This window comes from Dermacentor albipictus, chromosome 4 (genome assembly GCF_038994185.2).
Source record: "Dermacentor albipictus isolate Rhodes 1998 colony chromosome 4, USDA_Dalb.pri_finalv2, whole genome shotgun sequence".
Taxonomy (NCBI): domain Eukaryota; kingdom Metazoa; phylum Arthropoda; class Arachnida; order Ixodida; family Ixodidae; genus Dermacentor; species Dermacentor albipictus.
This window is the reverse complement of record NC_091824.1, coordinates 76,456,475-76,476,832: the sequence shown is the minus strand read 5'-3', so window position 1 is coordinate 76,476,832 and position 20,358 is coordinate 76,456,475. Positions and strand designations below refer to the sequence as shown.

General features: G+C 46.2%; 2 long non-coding RNA genes across 2 annotated transcripts in view; both read right to left on the bottom strand.

Moving 5' to 3' along the window:
- The window catches only part of LOC135895882 (uncharacterized), a 90,640-nt gene extending 70,364 nt beyond the window's left edge, over positions 1–20,276 (bottom strand). Inside the window, exon 1 of the long non-coding RNA XR_010562511.2 lies at positions 19,993–20,276. This is a non-coding gene — a long non-coding RNA (uncharacterized lncRNA). The remainder of the gene's footprint in view (positions 1–19,992) is intronic.
- On the bottom strand, positions 11,055–16,558 carry LOC135895883 (uncharacterized). The gene is made up of 3 exons (XR_010562512.2): positions 16,453–16,558; positions 12,298–12,400; positions 11,055–11,103 (listed from the first exon to the last, which is right to left on the bottom strand). It is a non-coding gene; the product is annotated as an uncharacterized lncRNA (long non-coding RNA).
- Positions 20,277–20,358: the final 82 nt, after the last annotated feature.

Sequence of the window (20,358 nt, the reverse complement as noted above, 5' to 3'; positions counted from 1 at the left end):
CTTGACACTGTATTTCCTCACGAGGGTTGCAATGTGGGCTTGTTGGTAATGCATCTTGAAGGGGCTTACGGTAGCGCAATTAAGAGACGGGACAAAAGAAGACGCACAGGGACACACACAGCTCTCTGTGTGTGTCCGTGTGTCTTCTTTTGTCCCGTCTTTTAATCGCGCTACCGTACACCCCTTCAAGCTGTATTTCCTGTTTCTGAGGAAACAGCTGCCTTCGTGAATTAGGGGTACACCCCATCATTTCAACGCACACGTCTCATTGCCGTACGATGGCATATCTAGCTGTATCATTCCGCTCCGAAAAAGAAAAGGAGAAATGAGTCATTTCCGCGCTTACGTATCGACAAAAGAAAGAAATAAAATGTACCAAACTGAAGGGAGTGCCTATCACAGGAACTTAAAGATCGACAGATGAACGCAAACACAAGAAATGCAAGATTGTTGATTTGAATATGTGCTTTGCCACATATAGAGAAGCTTTATAATCAAGCGCTTTGATCTGTCGCCCACCTCCAACTCAATCTACCAATTCTCCACTAGCCGCGTCGGTACGCATACCTCCTATAACAACTGAAATAGAAAGTGTATGTATCAGATACATACACTTTCTATTTCAATTGTTATGAAATTTATGCACCACCGCGGCTTATTGCTTTACAGGAGTGCCGCGCAAACGAATCTCACTCCGAAACAGCGAACCATGCGAGAACAACGGCCGTATACGTACATGAAAACTAAATACTGCGCAGAGCCTCAATAATAACTTTTCCGCCGCTGCAATATCTGCGAAGCCCAGTCCTCGTTATTCCCCTAACCCAGTGCTCGCGTTCTACATTTCGTTATTGATTCTTCCCGATTCTCTACATCCAAATCATGCCGTTCCGCTGTGGGAAACGTGTTATTAAGTGGCTCCGCGTGTATAGTAAGGCGAGCTGGACAGTGCTTCGATAAATCAGCGGAGAATTGCCACTGTATATATGCATAACGCACCCACAAAGAAAGGCCGGAAACACTCGGAAAGGCGTTCCAACGTGCAACGGCGAGATTGCTGTTGCCAGTGGCGGCTGGCCTGCCTGCCACTCAGACAGACTGATTCGCTCGGCAAACAGCTACCGAGAAGAGGAGGAGACGGCCGGGCCGGTCTCTGGGGGGTGACAACGAAAACGTGGACGGGGGGGGGGGGGGGTGAGCGGTGCAACAGTTTATATACACGTCTAGTTGTCTCTGCACTGGCGTGTTACACGAATAAAGAAGAGAAAAAGAAAAGAAAGAAGGAACGAAACGAACGAAGGTATACGACTGCGCTTTCGCATACCTGCGTATAATTGCGTCGCCCGCTCCGCCCCCCTCCCCCCCTTTTCTTTCGTTGAAAACGCAGCGCAGGACAACTACCCTTTTAAGGATTGTTTAATTGCCGATTGGGGAGGGGGAGCTAAGAAGGAAGTGTATCGTCCGATATATGGCTGCGCCGGTGAGGTTGCCAGGAAGAATAGGGGAGTCGAGTTGAGGGGGGGGGGGGACGCAAGGTTGGATCGAAGTTCTGGATGCGGAATCTCTCAGGGGACTACAGGTCGCGGTTGTTCCGAGGGGATCGCCGAGTAAACTACAGGCGCGTCAGACTGCCGTGAAAACAGAAAAGCCCGAAACTTATCAGTCCGTTCCCTCCACATTAGCGAAACTGCGTTGACCCGATTTTGCAGCCCGCTTCAGTATAGAGACATTCACATCATCCTTCGGGACATTAATTACGAAGTACATGTACTGTCTATATATAAAAAAAATACAAGTAAGGTTTCGCGAGTGTAGCAAAGAAAGGAGAGGCGATAAACTCGACCCAAATGATTTAAAGAGACTAAGTGAAAAATAGTAAAGCTACATTAATATACTACCACCGAGCGCGCCTGCTGATCTCGCAAGTTTTGATCGGTAAATAACTCTTTTCTTCAAAATTCAAAAGGGTAAGTTTTGTCTTCTATTTAGAGCGAGTAGCCATTCCTCCTCCTACTACGAAATGCAAACAATTTTCAAAAAGAAAGCACAGTTGATTTAATGATTTTTGTTAGTGTACATTTAAAGGACACGCCTTGCTTAAGACGATGTGTCTCACGCTTGCATGGCACTGCGCCTTGGCTTTTGCATCCGGATTCCATCGAACTTCTTCCGTGATGCAACTTTGCCGCCTCTGGTTAAGGGTGGCTTTTACGAAAGCCTACTCATTCCTTATTACAATGTCCGACATAATGATCTGTGACCCGTGTAACTGTGAAGAGACGATTGAGCAAGTGTTGTGTTTTTGTAATCTTTTTGTTTTTGTAAACGCGACGTTCTTCGGAGCGTGTAAAACCGCTTAGCAGAACATTTTCAGGCTAAGATTCTCGTAGCACGGCCCCACGCGTCACACGCTTAAAAAGCAACGCGGGCCCTGCTACGTTTCGTGAAATCGACTGGCCTCAGTGACCGATTATAGGCGTGCAGTTATGGACAACCGCACGTGTCCACACTGATAGTACCTTCTTCCCTCCCTCTCCTTTCTTCTTTCCCTTAATCTCCTTCCCTTGTGTAGGGTAGCAAACCGGTTTTGCGTCTGGTTGACCTCCCTACCTTTCCTTCCTTTCCTCCTCCTTCAGTTGCATTTCCGACAGCTGATCGCACAGAAGCAAAGCGGAAGCGTTAATGGTTTCGTGTGCGTGCGCTGCCGCTGAGGCGATGCGCGGCGTGCCGCCGGAAGCGCCATCTCGTAGCTCTAGAACAAACTGCTCCTCGAAAAGAGTCAACAGCCAGCCTCAGGAACAAGCACACCCGACCTCTAAAAGTGGCATCGTACGAAGACTGGGTCGCACCGCAAGCAGTTGCCACCTGAAGAATTAACGCTTTGTTGCCCTTTAATTACTAAGGAAGCAAGCATCCTTCCTTTCACCTGATCCCTTACCCCTATCTTAGGCCACGGGCCATCCTTTCTAGTAAAAGTGTCAATCAATCAATCAATCAATCAATCAATCAATCAATCAATCAATCAATCAATCAATCAATCAATCAATCAATCAATCAATCAGTCAATAAATAAATAAATAAATAAATATCCATGCTGCGGCTTAGGTGCCAAATAAAAGAAGAGAAATATCAGTCATCCTTTTCTCTCCGCAAGTAGACAACTATCTCTCCGACAAAGAAACGAAGATAGCGCGAGGAAATATTCACCCAGCTATAAACTACCATATACGGCTCCTATGCCCTCAGCTGTCGCGCAGGCAAACTATTACACAAGTTGAAAATAATTAAAGTGCAATCGCACTCGTGGTGCGTGTCCTTGCATGATTGAAACGATTCGAGGAAGATTCGCTTTACATAGATTTCGATAAGTGCGTCGGGTATGCCGTAACGTTTCGTTTGTTTCGCTGTTTGAGTACATACGTATACATTACACAGGGTGTTTCACTTAACTTGAACCTAGGAAAAAAAAAAAAAAGTGGTTAGCCACAGCTGGATGAAACCAACGACATATGGTTTGCCGTCGTGTGGCGCTCCTTAGAGTGTCTTTATATTCCGCTTAATTAGTTAACTAAGATCAATTATGCAAAAATTTTAACTTAAGGGCCAAGTGCGTTTCTTTGCGTTGTAGAGGGGGTTCAGAAACGACCTATACACTTTTATTTTGTAGCAGCGCACATACTGCGCAGCGATTTGTTTCGGCGTTTAAATAAAGCCCGAGAAATATAGAATAAAGCCACGTGACTTCGCTCATGCGCTGTCGTATTGCAGCGCTCTCAACCGCGCTTCGTGCGAAAGAAGCGTGCGCGCTGATCCGGATCATGAGACTGAAATAATCAGAAGAATAAGAATGGGCTGGGGTGGGTTTGGCAGGCATTCTCAGATCATGAACAGCAGATTGCCATTATCCCTCAAGAGAAAAGTTTATAACAGCTATGTCTTACCAGTACTCACGTACGGGGCAGAAACCTGGAGGCTTACGAAAAGGGTTCTACTCAAATTGAGGACGACGCAACGAGCTATGGAAAGAAGAATGATAGGTGTAACGTTAACGGATAAGAAAAGAGCAGATTGGGTGAGGGAACAAACGCGAGTTAATGATATCTTAGTTGAAATCAAGAAAAAGAAATGGGCATGGGCAGGACACGTAATGACGAGGGAAGATAACCGATGGTCATTAAGGGTTACGGAATGGATTCTGAGGGAAGGGAAGCGTAGCAGAGGGCGGCACAAAGTTAGGTGAGCGGATGAGATTAAGAAGTTTGCAGGGACGGCACGGCCACAATTAGTACATGACCGGGGTAGTTGGAGAAGTATGGGAGAGGCCTTTGCCCTGCAGTGGGCGTAACCAGGATGATGATGATGATGATGATGATGATGATGATGATGATGATGAGCGGCCGCGACTCTAGGCATCGGCTTCACAGTGCGCCAGCACATGTTTGCCGGTGGCGCGCGAAAAGGAAGCGCCGTCGTCCCTGATGAGCGATAGGCTCGACGCACGGTTGAGAGCGCTGCTATACGATAGCGCAGTCAAGTGGTTTTATTTCATATCTCGCGGGCCTTCTTTAAAAGCGGAGAATAATCGCCACGCAGCGTGTACTGGCGTGTACCTTACCACAAAAGGCTGGATCGGTTCTTTGTGAAACCACTTTTCAACGCAGCCAAACGCACAAGGCTCTAAAGAGAATATTAAAAATTTTACAAAGATTGGTCTTCATTAATTAACTACCTAACGGATTATAAAAAAAAATACTCTAAGGAATGCCACATGACGGCAAACTATATACCATTGGTTTCATTCAGCTGCGGTTAAGCACTTTTTTAAAAATCCTTGGTTCAAGTTACGTGAAACACTGAGAATTCGTTCCACTTTAAACGAATTCTCAACGGCACCAGTTTCGAGATATAAATTCCCAAACATTGCGGAGAAATGCATTGGCGGTCCAGTGAATTTGTTAACAAAACGTCGTTTCATGCTCTGAAGCACACAAGTAACTGCTATAATTTGTAAATTGCAATATTGGTCATAACTAGCTTAAAAATTAATTAGTGAATTCTTGTTAATTAGTCGATTTTGCATTTCAATTTTTTTGTGCAAGTATAGTGTCCGCCGCTTCGAGTAGACCGGCTCATAAACCAGAATTGAGCCATCTGCCACAGGCAACCTTAAAAAATATTTTTGAAAGTGTTCGCTGAAACATCCTGTACACGCACACACACACACACACACACACACACACACACACACACACACACACACACACACACACACACACACACACACACACACACACACACACACACACACACACATACATACATACATACATACATACATACATACATACATACATACATACATACGCAAGCGCACACGCACGCACACACACACACACACACGCACACGCACACATGATGGAGCTGGGCAGACAAACGTCGAACGCTGCTTGCTGCGTACGGCGTGGGACAACAGCGTTCACTCTCATTCGCAACGCTATAGTCTCGTACATATACGCTGCAATGTCGGTCGATTCGTCCTCGGCGTCACACCGTGAAAGACACGCGCGACATTGCGCCCTGCGTATACGGGCGCACAGCGCGGCCCTGAGCAAAAAACGCGACAACAGACGACGCTTCCGCTTCTGCCACCGATACGAGTGTAGTGCGCCTCCTCCTCATATACATCCCGCAAGACTGCTCGCCGTATATCGTTTGAATATATATATTTATATGCTCTCGTGGGTGCGTTCTTCCAGCGCCACATGCTCACGCCAACGTGATCTTGCAAATTCATGTTGCGGTCGATTGAGTTTCTAATTCCTCTCAGTAGGAAGGCCTCTGCCCACTCAGAAAGGCCGGCGTTTACGAATTCGCAGACTGCACTGCTACATACTTCATAGCGTGAATAACGTCTGTCTGCCTCTCGTGTGTGAGCGTGTGGACGTTCAATACTGCCGCTGAATGTAGCAAACCGCGCTGCAGGTTCTCGTGCCGCCACAATGGATATCGAGTTTCACTGCTGTAACTTCGTTACCGAACGACCGCGTTAATTGGCTTTAGTCGCTAACGCAGCTTAAAGGCGACTATACCGATGCGCTGCTTGTAATCCCGCGTCGTCTTTCGCTAGTGCTTCTAAGAGCACAGGTAGGCACGTATGTATGCTCTTCCCGGTCTGCGCAATTGCAACAGCTGCAAGGGAACCGTCGCCCGGCGCAACTCGCATGCCGTTGCTCGTCTCTTTGTTATTTATTTATTTTCAGCGGCCTGCATGTTTCCCAGCGACAGCTCAGTCAGCGGCGCTATAGATTCGCATTGCTTTGCATCCTTCAAAAGCCGTTCCTGTATCCGTGTTTACAGTTCATTGTCATTGCTCTTCAGATATATGCATTCGACGTTTTCTTCTCGTCCAGCTCGCTACACCTGCTCTCATCCAAGTGCAACAAGGTTTCGCTTGAAACCAATAACAAAAAGGACTGCGAAGTTCTCCGACTCGAAATTGCTATGTTCCCCCTGCCAACGGTAAACGTATCGGGCCCGCTCGAGAGTTCGCGACGTAGAAGGTAGGGACAACTACTCAACCGCACCCGTATCATATCGGCCCAACTTCCATCACTTGTTGAGAGAAAGCGAGAACGATCGAGGAACATTCCACGCCGGTGTACACAAGGCTCACGTAAATCTCATGCGCGCATGGGCGGCAGGGACCTACCACGTAAAGTGTCTGCATACACACAAGAGAGAGAGAGGAAAGAGAAATGAATAAGAAAGAAAAGAACAAAACGCATATGTATGCACAAGAGAAGCGCCCATGGAGCCGAGCAGACATCGCAGGCAAGCCGTGCGACCAGCAGCCCTGGCGGCGCACGAGCTGTTTCTGCCTTTTTTACTTCTTCTTTTCTTTTCCTTTCTTTTTTCTTTCTCCTATCGTTTCCCCTCGCTCCTCTTGACTCCGCCAGCGGCGGGGGCGCATGCCCGGAAAGGCGGTCGGTCACGTGATGTTTTTCCTGCGCTCCCCTGCGGAGAAGCAGCCTTGCTCCTCGCCTCCAGCGGCTAGCCGACTACGACGGGGCGACCCCCTTTGCTCGCTGTTGGCTTCTGCGTTCGTTGTCGTCGTAGGGTGGCGTTTGGATGGGAAGGAGCTCGGCGCGCGAACTGCGTGGAATAAGGAAAGACGCTGTGACAGTACGCGAAGAGTGCTCGGCGTACTGTCGGAGGGACGAACGACTGAGCTAGCAGTCGTCCTCCTTGGAGAGTAGGAAGACTTCGGAAGCACATGTACGGACGTATATAAGTACATTGTCCGCGTCTCTATTGCGCTTGCAGCCTCTCGCAAGCTATAAAGGACTATTAGTGGACTATCAGCTGTCGGTCGTCTAATTAAAGAAAGCTTCCAAGCAAAGTACAATATAGAAGTATTGAAGGGCGCTACCCCTCGAAACGCAGTAGCAGGCGACTATGAAGTACTTCTATTTCTTTTTTATGCGAAGCATATTACGAGGGCTCAACCCAGCTCCTCAGGCGCGGCGGTGACCATGAAATCACGTGACACCGTGACGTCACGACAGAGGAGAAGTGGCTTTGGCTCAACTCTTGCAAGACGGGCTGGGTGGGAATCGAACCAGGGTCTCCGGAGTGTGGGACGGAGACGCTACCACTGAGCCACGAGTACAACGCTTCAAAGCGGTACAAAAGCGCCTCTAGTGAATGCGGTGTTGCCTTAGAAACGCGCTGTTTCTAAGGCGTGCGTCTCTTGCTCAGGCGCACATTTCGTTGCCGCGCCGAACGCTGCTTTGCTCGACGCTCACCGCGTCCAATGCGGGGCGCGTAGTCGCTGCCCTGTAGCCCATTGTCTTACACCCCTTGGCGGGTCGACGGGAACGCTGTCGCGTTCCACTCTTGAAGGCGAAGAAGTAATGCATGAGTTGTTTCTTCGTCTAGCCGAACCAAATATAGCCAAGCAACAGCAGTTCACCAGGCTAAACAGTGGTTCAACAACTAAAATAAAGGCTAGTATGCTTCGCATCCTGGGCTTAACCTTACCTAAGCCACAGCCATTTTTTTCCCTTTTTACTGGAGCTGGACAGTTATCTTCTCTCTCACTTGTTTCTTTTGCGTTTAACTCGAAGCGTTTCCGTAAGCGTGCGATCATGAAGACTCGCACTTCCAACGCTCAAAATTGGGGTTTAACCAGCGAAATCACACCTTTCAGCACTTGCACGAAGGTGTCGAAGCTTGTACTTCCAGGCTCCACAACGAAAAGCAGCAGCTGCACAAACAGACGGCAGCAAGACACGCCGAACAGATCACGCGCGTGGCGCTTCAGGTCAAGCGCCGTGAGCGCAAAAGAAAAAAAGTGTGCCACACGCAAGCCGCACGCTTGGAAGAGAGTTCGCGATTATACAGATGCGTTATCGTTTCTTTTGTGCCCAAGCGATGGCATTTCTAATTACGCAGCTTCCGATTACGAGTGCCGTTTCCGGAATGTTTGCACAGGCAACGAAGTGCATCAGACGCCTGGATCGGGTTACCGCGGAAGCGACGTTTTCCGAGGGAAGACGTGCCTACACGTCCCGTCGTCACAGACGCCGCCCAAATCGAGGCGCCTCTCACGCTGCTGCCCCTTTTCTTTTATTCTTCCGTTCCACCGTTGTCACAACATGAGCACTTGCTCCGCACAGGCCTCGATGAATGTTGACAACGTCGATCCACACAACTCAGAAGCTCCACACAGAACTCAATAGGGCTCTAACGATTGTTCTGCTAGCTCGAAACGTATACGACCATCTTCTTTTTTTTTTTCCTTCGAAGAAACGAGAGCCGGTTGTGCTCCTAATCGAGACCTGCCCCCGGGCTGAACGGCACACCATCTCGACGACTCCCGGACGTGCAGATAAATACGGCGGTTCGCTCTGAGCCTCGCCGTTGTTGTGTGCGCCATATAATAGGCCGTAATGGCGCGCCAGAGTTTGCACGCCCCCGAAGCGAGCGTGAAAAGCGTTCGTACGGGGGGCTCCCGCGTTCATAATTTGCGCAGCTGCCTGGCTTAATTTTGGGCAGCACACGAACTGGAGACACGTTCGTATAGTATATAGTGGCTCTCTTCAGATGTAGTATTGTGCGTGAGCGGCTCAGAAATGAATTAAGCTACACGTGAACGCAGTAAAGTGGCACGATGTGTGTGTGTGTGCGTGTGTGTGTGTGTGTGCACTTTGACTAGAAAAAAAGAACAAAAAGTGTTTTCGAGCTCCCATGGTATTCAACGGAACAGCTGCAGCAGCTATACTTAACATTTCCTTTCTTTTTTTAATTTTGCGGGTACCGTCGATCCAGTACACAGGCCGTTTACAAGAGTGGATAACAATGCATATATGCTACAATGACAGCTACACAAGGTTCGTATCAACTCAAAATGGCGTCTATTGCCTAGTTGGCTAACAACGCAATTGTAAAAAAAAAAAAGTAAAGGCAACCAAACAAAGAAAGCAATAATATGAGCACCATTGCGCCAAAAACCAAGAAAAGCAATGAAAGCTGCGCCGAGAGAGAGAAAACATTTATTCGGACCATCGAGGTGGTTGCTCTTGAGGTCGAGTGGGTGGTGTCCTCATTCCAGGACTCCACTGGCCATGGCTGCTCGACGTACTTGCTGGACGAGAGCTTCTTGTCCCGCCAGGTATCGAAATATTTCCTAATGGCATCTCCAATCTAGTTTTCACATACAAGAACGCCACTAATGCGCCAGTAATGGATTCGTCGACTGATGTGCATGATACAGCAACACGGAGAGGAAATTCCACTCATTGCTAGCTCTAGCGCAAAAAAAGAAGAAAGAAAAAAAAAGGAAAAAAAAACTAACGTGGTAGGGGGGAAGGGGGGTATTCTGTAAGAGTCCACCTAGTGGACTGTCCGTTTCAACCGCCGCTGATTGGCTGAGGCCACTCGATCGTCTCCTCCTCGCTCGCACAGCTCCATCCAATAAGCACATCCGCAGCGACCGAAATGGGCAGTCCACTATAGGTGGACTCTCACAGAATACCCCTCCTGAAATAGTGCAATCAGTGCGAGCAGCAGGAACATGGATGATATTTGAATGACGGTTTCCGTCAACAGCGATGATAAGGTCACATTAAGGTGATGACGCATTCTTAATTTCGTGCCATTTAGGTGCCAGTTATGCGCGTAATTCTCCTCCTCCATTCTTTCCAACTCTCTATTCCTATACACATGCATTTGCAGGGTAGCAAACCAGAGATCTGCTTCTGGTTAACCTCCCTGCGTTTGTTCTCTTTTTCTGTCTCCTTTTTTTGCAAATGTTTTCCACTTAAATGAAGCAGCGTTCCGCATAAGATCGAAAGAAATGTGGAACGATGTTTTATATACCTTTTAAATACGCACTATTATATAAGTGTGGAACTGCGTTCAAATTAAATACCCGCCTTTATCCGGAACAGTGTTCCACATGCCTGTAGCTTTTACCCCAAACATAGTTTTACATACCTCTATCTGGAGCCATGTTTAAGTATGCGGGACAAAGCGTCTGCATGGAACACTGTCCCTGATAACGGAGGATATATTGCATTGGAACACAGTTCTGCGTATTTTGAGTTGCGTAGTTAAAACGTAAAAAAACGGCAGGCGACCCTAATCTTTGACTTAGGAGTCTCTTAGGGGCACTCACACCTCGGCGTTGGTGTTCTTTAGATTAACTTTAGGCGAATGCAACGTACGTACCTAACTCGGGGGCAACTGTTTTCCATTAAATAGCCGGTTAAACATCATGCCACCTTCTTGTGTGTGACGTCAATAGTGATGCAATTACTTCCGCTTTGTACTTCCGGGTTTCCCGATATTTCGCCATCGTCGTACTCACGTGGCGAGTCTCTAAAGTCTACGGTTCTGTGCATTGGCGTGCGGTAATCAGTGATTTCTAATTAATTCTAATTATTCCAGACACTTCAGTAAGTCAACTTGTAACTAAAATTGTGCTATGATATCACACCTATAATGAAACCCATGAACCTTGTACTTTACTATTTTTTTATTTATTTTTTCCCTTGATTTTGAATTTCCTTCCCGGTCGTCTCAGGAGGTGAACCGGAAGTGCTGCGCAAGAAACAAGAGTGTCACTCGATGCTCGTGCCACTACAAAACAAAAAAGAAAGAAAGAAAGAAAGAAGGTGAGTGAGTGAGTGAATAAATTTTTATTTGGTCCAGCAAAGCGCGATAAAACGCGCACCCGGCTAAAGAAAAAGAAGGTGTGCAACGCAATTCTATAGATATTTCGGTTTCGTGGGGAACGCCGTTCCATTAGGTAAGCGAGAAATATTTGTAAAAAGAAAAAAGAAAGTTTACTTAAAGCTGGAACCCAATTGTAAATACATTAAGAGCGTATGTAAGCGGCCCAGTGACGTCGCAAGGAAGCGGAAGAGCTACACACGAAGTGGCGGTTCCTTGCAGAAGTGGCGGTACGTATAGGAATGCAGCCCGGCCCATATAAAACACCACGTTATACTTACGTGACACGCATGCGCTACGAACCATTCACGCGAGTATTAAGTGGGATGGCGCCAAGTCGCAACGAAGGTAACACGGACCGCTGAGGTAATTCAAAGACCATCTGAGCTCAAGGTCGCGAAATCGAGTCCCTGCACGCACATACGTGCGCACACACACGCACACACAAAACATCTTTTTTTTTCATTCTATGTTTTTTCGCCTGTTTCTTGCAGTTTCTGAGAAACTTCATTGTTTGGTTTTTAAAAAGCTCTCATGTCGAAAGCCCTGTTAAACGCTCAGAATTGTCGCATATTTATGGATGTATGCAGAGAAGTTAACCGAGTGAAACATACTGGTACACTGGTATACACGCTGTTACACTGAATGTCCGTGTTGTTGTTGGACACGGTATACCTATATAGTCTCGTTGGCTACGGGTCAAAACGAGGCTTGGAATTCTATATGTAGTTTCGATGTATGTTAATAAAATTCAATTCAATTGAATTGAACGTGTGAAGTGTTCCTGGAGACGGTGCGACTGTGTACTTCACCGCGTATTTCCCACGGTCCCGTTTCGCTCCCTGAAACAGCAGCGTTAAGAAAATCGCTATACTTTTGTTTAGCACTGAGTATGTCGCTTCATTATTGTACTGTTAAGTGACCACGTGGACATGACCACCGTCTCTCTCATGCGAAAGTTGCCGAAAAAAAAAAAGAAATACCTATTATTACCCTTAGTGAACCGGTCTCGAAATTTTCTGCCTCTTCCTATTTGAAACAAATGTTTATGCCAGGTGTTACCACGACTTCGCTCTTTGGAAACCCTATTGCCCGCGGCGGTGGCTGGTGGCTTTGTCGTTGCGGTGCTGAGCCCGGGTGCAGACTCGAATCCCGTCCACGGCGGCTGCGTTTCAATGAGGCGAAACTTAAAAAAAATAAAAAAAGAGGAATAGAAGAACACAAGCCCGCGCATTCCGTGCACGTTAAAGAACCCCAGGTGGTCCAAATGAATTCGGAGTCCCCCACTACGGCGTGCCTACGGCGTAAGAGCCCAGTGACTTTTTCTTTGTTTTTCTATGTCTTGCGAGTTTTTTCATGCAGAGCCCGGAAGAGTACTGTATACGTAAAGGATAAAGTCCTAGAACAACCTTAGTGGGTGTTTTTGAACACGCCCTACAAGTTCAGAAATAAGGCTTATGCCCTAAAACGAATATTTAAGTTGTGCACGTACATTTAAATGTATAGCTATAACTGATCGCAAAAAAAAAAAATCGAGTAACTCAAAACAAAAGTAAGCAGTATACCGTTGGCCTCATTCGTCTTAGGGGTATTACTCTATTTTTTTTTTATTTACATATACTGCCATCTTGCATAGCAAGATATTGCAGGAGTGAGTGCATACATATGTCAATCAGTTGAAGAATACATTTGAGTGGCAAAAAGAAAACAAACAATCGAAAAAAAAAACAATATCAGGAATAGCTAGTTGATTAATGAACATGATTAGGTAATACGTTGGCAAATACATCACTTGGTAACTCGCGCAAGGACCCCTCAAGGCCATTCCAAATCACAATTGTATGCGGAAAAAAGGAAAACCTAAAACAATCAATCGTTGCATTCAAAGGAACAATGTTAAGATGATGACTTCTTCTGGTGGGCCGAGAAGAAGGGTTAGTGAAAACAATAGGTGCATTGACATAAGTTTTCCCATGAGCAATTTTATGTAGCAGAACAACACGGTCACAAGTACGTCTATGGGCCAGTGGCTTTAGTAGTAGCTTGCTAGCATGTGATGTCGGTGAGAAATGGCGGTCATAACGATTACATATAAACCTTATGGCCTTTTTCTGAATAGACTCAAGCATGTCTATGTCTTTGGAATGATGTGGCGACCACACTACCGACGCGTATTCAAGTAGAGGCCTTATTAGTGATCTGTATGCCGTTAATTTACATTCTTTAGTTGCATCTCGTAAGGTTCTTTTAAGATAACCCAGTTTTCTCAACGCCTTGTTGGTTATACAGTTAATGTGAGCATGCCATTTTAGATCAGGGGAGAAAGTAACACCAAGGTATTTAAACGTGTGGACGCTTGCAAGCTTGTGCGCTTCATTAAAATATGTAAATTGTAATGGTTGTTTTTTATTCGAAAAAGTCATTGATACGGTTTTCTTAAAATTAAGTGACATTTGCCATGTTCTGCTCCATTCGCAAAAACGGGTGAAGACTTCATTCAGCTCTAACTGATCATGATTACTACTTATACTAGAATAAAGGACGCAGTCATCAGCATATAGTCTTATTTTGACAGAAGTGCCCGCGGTTACTTCAACGACATCATTTACATAGACTACAAACAGCAAAGGACCCAAGACAGACCCCTGTGGTACACCGGATGTAACATTGACACGAGATGAGTGAACATTGTTAAATGCAACAAACTGAGTTCTTGTACTTAGGTAGTCCTGTATCCAACCTAGTAATTTATAATCATGAATTATTGCCTTGAGTTTAATGAGAAGCTTTTTATGGCACACTGTGTCAAAAGCTTTACTGTAATCAATAAAAATGGCATCAAGTTGTCCTCTAAGGTTAAGTGTGGATGCAATATCATGGGAGAATTCTAGAAGTTGTGTTACCGTGGAGAATCCGGAACGGAAGCCATGCTGAGCATGCGAAAGAAGATTATGTTCAGATAAGTACTCAATGATATATTTATGAATAATGTGTTCCAATAGTTTACAAGATGTTGATATTAAAGAAATAGGTCTGTAGTTAGATATTTCCTGCTTATTACCGTCTTTGTGAATTGGAACAACTTTAGCACATTTCCAGAGTATTGGAACAGTGGATGATTCTACAGATTTCGAAAAAATTAGGGATAAGTACCGAGAGCTCCATTCAGAATATCGCCGTAAAAACATATCTGGTATATTATCTGGCCCAGTACTTTTCATAGTATCGATCTTGAGTATAAGATTGTGTACACCAGCTGAAGTGATTGCCATACTAGGAAAAGGTGATGACGAAAGAGTAGTGCAAAACGTAGGGGTGCGTCCATCATCACAGGTGAACACTGATTTAAAGTAATTATTGAAAGCTTCAGTAATGCTAAAATTATCTGAGCATGGTTGATTAGCAATTATGAATGAAGGAGAGCTCTCACTTGGTGGACTGATGGTTCGCCAGAACTTTGATGGCTTGTTTTTAATGAAGTATGACAAGGTGCTATTAAAATAGAAACTTTTCGCATTTGACATAGCAGATTTTAAGTTGTTTTTAAGTGTGGTCAATACTGAAGCTTTCATTGGATTGTTTGCATAGGGTTGTTTGCGCAGACGCCTGATGCGACGAATTAGGTGTATAATTTCACGTGTGTACCAAGGGTGCTTGGGATTGCGCTTTATACACTTGGTTGGAATGTAATCAGTTATACATTGATTGACAATTGAGTAAAAACATGTTTAGTTCAAACAGGTTTAGTTCAAGTTACGTGAAATAGCCGGTATAGTGAACGTATTGCGCCATTCACCGACAACCCCGGATACATCGAAGCGAATCGGGGAACTCATGCATGGTGGTTTTATATCAATCTATAATACCCATGTGTAAGATTTTTTTCTCTTTTTTTTCGCGTTATGATTGTCGAAGTTAATGCATCCGTTACGGGCTGATGTCTAGCTTTTGAAAGCTATACATAGTTTGCACGTGACGTCACATCCGTCGTCTCTCCTGATCATCTGCCATTGAGTGTAACCGGAAATTGCCTCTAGCGAGCCCTCGATTAGGAGTTCATTATACTCCGTATGATCGGAGCATAATTTTCACTCTGTGCAGGTGGAATTTCTGCGTAAAGCCTTGGGAGTTTCTTTTCTAATTCGCTCTGGACGGAGTTCTCACAAGGTTCATCGGGAGCATAAAACGTTTCACATCAGTTTGGGCGAAAAGTTTCCATTGTGTAGCGCGCCATGCGTGAAATTTCGAAATGTAGACACGCACAAGACCGCGTAAAATTCTGCGAAATGTGTCAATGAGAGCAGCCATACCACGACATACATAAACATTTCAGAAACGCGCAATGTAGAAGTTTGAAAGACATCCGGCATACACGCGACACTCAACAAGAACCAAGACTGTCGTATATATATATATATATATATATATATATATATATATATATATATATATATATATATATATATATATATATATATATATATATATATATATATATGCGGTACTGCGTGCCTCGAAACCGCCTGTATACCTTGCTTGTACCGCGCTGTGTGTACGCCGTTCGCTTCGACGCCAGCGCGCCGCACATTCTGTGCGATGGCAAAGGTTGCCATTCGTACACGGACGGGCTCGTGGGGCCAACGCGGGCTCGCTAGAAAAAAGAAAAAAGTCGGAGCGTGCGACGGCGTGGACCCGTACACAAACTTCGCCCTGGTGCGGATGCGATCTTCAGATTCCGAGGTGCTGCCAGCCACGACGCACGTTTATCTTATCTATTGCATTACGATCTCATAGCAAGGAGTGGTACGTGACAAATTGTTTCACATAGAATAAGGCACACACACACGGGAAAGTTAATTACCTGGTGGTTCCTGCGATCTGAGTCACTATGCAAGAAATAAAGGTATAGTAGGCACACACACACGCGAAAGTTAATTACCTGGTGGTTCCTGCGATCTGAGTCACTATGCAAGAAATAAAGGTATAGAAAATCAGTGCAAGTGTGTGTGTGTGTGTGTGTGTGTGTGTGTGTGTGTGTGTGTGTGTGTGTGTGTGTGTGTGTGTGTGTGTGTGTGTGTGTGTGTGTGTGTGTGTGTGTGTGTGTGCGTGTGTGTGTGTGTGCGTGTGTGTGTGCGTGTGTGTGTGTCGTTTAGTGAATCCCAAGCATGCCACCCCAAGACATTTAAGCATGCGCGGCGATCTTCCGTGCTGGCTTACCGGGTCTTTGGGCCACGGTGTTAGATAGTTCGGGCGTAACTGCAGCGGCTGGACATGAGCCAGTTGATCCAAATAAGCTTTGGTTTAACGTCGTAGTGTGTTTAGACGACATACACGGCGCTCGCGCCGTGTATGTCGTCTCGCTTTCTTTCTTCTTTTTTTGTGCCCTCTGCCTTGAATTCGTTGCTTAAATCTGGAAAGGAGGTAAGACGTATTTTCTGAAAATTATTTTGATTTATCCATGGGCTAGCCGCAAGACACGTCTACTTTTCTTTCGTACAGCATTGTGTGCTTGCGCTGCCCCGTTATCTCTTTTGGTAAATTGCGCAGACCTGGCGCTGCGTATATAGTCCAGCTTCTTGACTGTGCTACTTCTCGCGCGGCAACCGAAAATTGCGCAGATCGGCATGATTGCCACGCGAGCAGGAGGCTCGTATAAACAACCAAAGCAGCACCGCGGTGCAGCTATAACAGCCACGGGTGCCTACAGCAATGGCGGACACGTTCGCGGAACGGAACGAACCAGAGGAGTGACGCGTGCACAAAGCATGCATGCATAAAAGTGTTGAAGGACCCAGGCGTATGAGTATAATGAAAGGTAGTCGGCGAGGCTGACGAGGGGGGTGCACTTTGACTCGCCGTTCCGGTTGTTCCACGCAGTCTCTACGCTCCTGCAATACATTGTCTTTTTATTGTTGTTTACAAACAAAGACTTCCGGCGTCGCCCGGCCGTTAAAGCCACGCGCTAAATTTAGCGGGCGCGAAACAAACGAGCGCCAGTCAGCAATAGATCGTCGAGAGAGGAACACCGTGCGAGGCACTTTGACTGCCTCCAAAGTTGACTCGCACCCGATAAGATTCTAAAGAGACTATATAAACACAAATAAGTTTTAGTGATCAAGTATTCTGTCAAAAAAAAAAATCTATTTTCGTTAATTTCGAGGTAATAGTTTGATTAGTAAACGATAAAGTGAAGGTCTCTCTCTCTCTCTCTCTCTCTCTATATATATATATATATATATATATATATATATATATATATATATATATATATATATATATATATATATATATATATATATATATATGTAAAGATATATAGATCTGGCCTAAACCCGAGCGTGGGTTCGTCTGTGTAGCGCAGAATTAAGCTATATGGGCTGATGGGGCTACCGCGCCTGGCCCCTGGCCCACATCTGCCGTGTACACCCCACTAAAAATGCTTCTTTGATGAGCCCCTTAGCAATATTCAACGAGAACCTCACAGGGACCCCGCCAGAAATTTTGTTTCTTCAACAGAAGTTCTAAAGCGTCGTCCACAGAGCGTTCTATGACACTCATTCTTCGAAAGGGTTTAGTAGCGGCCGAAATAGAGGCAAAGGATATGCGGTGCGATGAGGCGACCGGCCCTGCGTGCGCAGATACTCTCCTCTTTGCTTGACCAGCGCGCTCCAGCGACCTTCTTAACTCTCTGCCTTCTCCCACGTAAGAGACCAGGGTCCACCTCCAATTGTACACGGACTTGCTGGTACATATTACCCTATAGACTGTATGCCACACATGCAGTGTGATATAAAGTGTCCTTGTATAACTAAAATGTTTGTTGCTCTACAGGACGCGGTTCTCTTCCTCCCCGAGTGATGGCAGTGGAGCAGTTCGCGGCTTTGTGACTAACCTCGCGTTCGAATGATGACGACGTGCCCGTTAGACAATAAGCACTAAATAAAAACCTAGCAGAAAAGAGAGAGAGAAAAAAGAAACACGTTTAATCAAAGCAGAAATGCGCAAACGTTCTGCACGTTGAAAGATGCCTCGTACGCATGTTCATAGATGCATGCAACCTTTTATCTGAGAGTAAACTATAGAAAACAGCAGAGGATACTTGCAATAGCTTCAATATTTTTTTTTTCTGATCACTGTGATCGTCATCGTCGTCATCATCACTACTGGGGGCCCCGAGGCCAGTTTAGTTCCAGGCGCAAACATTTCTAAATCTGGCACTATGGGCAGCCAACAATTTTGCATCACAAATACTCTTCACGAAAAACTCACATAAAACTACCTTGAAAACGTTGCCATTTGTACTCTCTCTCTCTCTCTCTCTCGTCATTGAAGCAGTATACATTCTGCAACACTGCTTTTATGCTGTTCCTCTAGTCACAGTCCTCAAAAAATTATGGGGTTTTACGTGCCAAAACCGCTTTCCGATTATGAGGCACGCCGTAGTGGAGGACTCCGGAAATTTCGATCACCTGGGGTTCCTTAACGTGCACCTAAATCTAAGTACACGGGTGTTTTTGTATTTCGCCGCCATCGAAATGCGGCCGCTGCGGCCGGGATTCGAACCCGCGCGACCTCGTGCTCAGCAGCCCAACGCCATAGCCACTGAGCAACCACGGCGGGTTGTCGTCACAGTCCTCCTCCTTTTTGTGACGCTACCGATGTGCACTTTCCACGGTGGCAAGGCGAGGTGCTCCCGGCTTACTTTCATTCGTGATTTCATTGCGGACTCAACGGCAGCTCTTGCCGTGTATGCAAGTCGGGAGCAAGAGGAATCGCACAATTTCCGGGACATCTTCCTCAAATCCCATTTCCTGCCCTTCCACGCAGGTTTCCGCTTGAATGCGCGCAAAGTGTTCTCTTCGGTGGACAATTTTCTCCGCGAACGTGTGTGTGTGTGGGGGGGGGGGGGAGGCGATTACTAAAGACGGCCTTGGTTCCCCTTGTGGGTGTGGAAGGGTCCTTACACGGCGTCGAGGTATACCGCGGAGCCATCGCGAACCAACTGATCCCGTTTGTGCTGAGCGTTCAACGACGGTTGCTACCTTTTTTCCAGCACGACTGCAGCCCAGTCCATGAAGTGTGCGCTGCGATCACACGTTGCTTGAAGAACATGCAGTGCGCCAATTCGAGTGACCGCCACATGAGAGGTCGGCCTGAATCCAATAAAAGATGTGTGGGAGCATGTTGAAAAAAAAATATATACCGCCTGTCGACCGACACGAGCCAACCGAACCCGCACGCACAGCGGATGCGTCCGGCGATCGCACGAGAATGGGAGGCCCTGCGTTCTCGCGACCAGATATTATTAGGTCTCTCTCTGCGTACGGGTCGATGCCAGCACGGCTTAATAAGGTTATCGAAAACGGCAGGCATGCCACGTCGTATCCGAATGAGATTTTCCTAATGCCCAACAGCATTTTATGTACGCGGTATATGAATAAATAGGTACAGTCATTGCACCCGATTATATTCCTTTTTTTTTTTTCTTCTAACATTGCGGCAGCGCTCGTCCTGCAGTGCAGCCCCGGAAAACATCCAAGTGCGATCGAAGCCCACGATCGCAAAGCACGAACAACTGTCTGTGAAAAAATAAAATAAAAATAAAAATAAAGCATCTTCGCAACCCGTCACTCGAACTGAAGTTATTACAGGTGTGACTAGAATGTCGCCAGTATACACGGCTGGGGCGTACCATTTCATATCAAACGCGTACGACTAACTTTGCTTTGAAACGAACAGCAGAATAGTGCCGCTTACCTCGCCAGAGTTGCACGTTCGTTGTCGCGCTGGCGTCGGACCCGTTGCATTCGTAGCCAATTCCCTGTAACATGCATATACGCCTCGTGGACGACAACCACTGTTGACCGCCAGCGTAACCTTTATATGTGCACTGCGCATCAGAAACAATAGACTACTCCGCAGTCTCTTGAATTTATGTTTGAAGGTTGTGAGCAACACACATGACTTTACGACGCATGCACGCCCAGAGCTAGAAAAAAAAAGATCGCGTATCCGATGTATCGACCCGCGCACGCCGTGCATCATGGTGACATCGCGCGAATCAAAGCCCAAGCGTTCTACACTCTGTGTGAGTAGTACCGTGCAGCACGGTGGAATCTTCGG